This window comes from Petromyzon marinus, chromosome 1, assembly GCF_048934315.1.
Source record: "Petromyzon marinus isolate PM22_M1 ecotype Great Lakes invasive population chromosome 1, UKy_Petmar_22M1.pri1.0, whole genome shotgun sequence".
Lineage (NCBI taxonomy): Eukaryota > Metazoa > Chordata > Hyperoartia > Petromyzontiformes > Petromyzontidae > Petromyzon > Petromyzon marinus.
In genome coordinates, this window is record NC_133667.1 from 33,151,806 (window position 1) to 33,153,758 (window position 1,953).

The following is a 1,953-nucleotide window of genomic DNA, read 5'->3' on the forward strand; positions in this document are numbered from 1 at the left end:
AGGCTCGTGAAGGACGCTACTGGGCAGTTGGAGGTAGTCGCCCTCCAACAACAACGGAGGGCGGAGGAGCGACGCTCAAAACAACGAGCGGAGCGCCGGGTGGCTAAAGCACAGCAGGTTGGCACAGTAGGGGGCATAGGTGGTGCATCAGCCAGTCATCTCAGTCATCTTAGTCAGTCGACCTGTGGCACTTGGGTCTGCCCCGTGACCTCCTGGCGGTTATTGTGTTTTGTTGGTCTGTGTGTGTGTGTGTGATCTGTGGGGAGCGCTACGCATTCGATTCCCGCTCACGGCCAACACTATTGACGACAATCTGAACCGATCTTGGGCCTCCCCTAGGTCGACTCAGCCTCAAATGAGTACCTGGTGCGGTGTGCAAACATCACCACTAGGGAGACAAAGGCGGCTGGGCGTGGTGTAGGCCACCCTCGTGTGCCGTGCCGCCCTTCCTAGACGCTCCCTAACGGCACTTGCCCCAACAGTCTGTGCCAGGCTATGCGGGGGATCTTTCTCTTTGTAATCCGTGTAATCATGCGAAAGCCCGATAACACAACGCGTGCATACGGGGGAGCGAGCGAGCGCGCGTCCGTGCGCGTGCGACCCGGTCATCTTTCGCCCCCTCCACCCCGCCGTCTCCTCCTCCTACTCGGACATCCGCCTTCCATCGGACGCAAATCCCATCCGAGCCGATTGCTGTGTCACCCCCCCACCACCACCACCCCCCCACCACCACCACCAACCCACCACCCAACACACCCCCACTGATATTTCTGCCGGCGGAATGAGATCACCTAGTGGGGGGCAGCAGGGTAAGGTGGGGGGGGGGTGAGAGGAGGAGGATTAGAGAAGGGGGGGGGTGAGAGGAGGGGGGATGAGAGGAGGAGGGGGGTTGAGAGGAGGAGGGGGGATGAGAGGAGGGGGGATGAGAGGAGGGGAGTGAGAGGAGGGGGGAGGGAGGGGTGAGGAGAGGGGGGAGGGGTGAGAGGAGGGGGGGGGTGAGAGGAGGAGGGGGGTGAGAGGAGGGGGGAGGGATGAGAGGAGGGGGTGAGAGGAGGGGGGAGAGGGAGGGGGAGGGGTTGCGCTTGGCGGAGATGATGCGGGAGAGAGAAGACGGAGAGAGCGGGATTTGCACCACCACCACCACCACTACGACAACCACAACCACCACCGCAACCATCGCCACCGCGACCATCACCAGCAGCAGCAGCCGGGGCAGCATTCTCCGCCACACTTGCCAGACACAAGCTTGACTCGCCATAAGCCAAGGTAGGTATAGGTACGCGCGTGTGTGTATGTGCACGTATGTGTGTGTGTACGCATGTATGCACGGGTTCTTGTACTCGCCTTCGCGTGCGTGTCGAGGTATGCGCAGCCTTCATCCCCCCCCCCCTCTTTGTTATTGCTCGGGCGCGTTCATCCATCGGTGATTTGTGCGCTATGCACGTCCACTGCGCCGTGCACGAACGAACGAACGACTGCCCAACTCCCTTGGCTTTTTTTCTCGGCCGAATCATCAATCACTGTCGTTCATTTGCTTTGAAACGCGACGACGAGAGTATCATTATACGGTATTTGATTGTTTTGTTACGTGTGTGATGATCCTCATCATCCTCCTCCATCATGATCCTCCGCCATCATCATGAGCCACCGTGCGATGTCAAACATAAAAATCCACCGAGCACCTTGCACAGGAGATGAACGTTGTTGTTTGCGATACAAACAATACCAACAACAACAGCAACAATCCTTGATGCGTGTGTGCGTGCGAGTGAGATGGATCCAGGGGCATTGGGTGCAGTCGCGACTTGCCGTTTGAGACGCGAGGGATCACGCGGTATTTGTGTGGTGCGTTATGCGTCTCTTTGTGAGTGTGGCCTTAAAAGAGTGCTTAGTGAGCTACGTATACATCACTTGCTTGGGGAGACAAAGGGCGGGCCGGGTGTGGTTACCAGC

At 58.6% G+C, this 1,953-nt stretch overlaps 1 protein-coding gene across 1 annotated transcript in view; it reads left to right on the plus strand.

Moving 5' to 3' along the window:
• Positions 1 to 1,076: 1,076 nt before the first annotated feature.
• The window catches only part of LOC116940266 (creatine kinase U-type, mitochondrial-like), a 21,609-nt gene continuing 20,732 nt past the window's right edge, over positions 1,077 to 1,953 (plus strand). The window contains exon 1 of the mRNA XM_032949816.2: positions 1,077 to 1,266. The gene's annotated coding sequence lies outside the window, so the exon portion shown is untranslated. The remainder of the gene's footprint in view (positions 1,267 to 1,953) is intronic.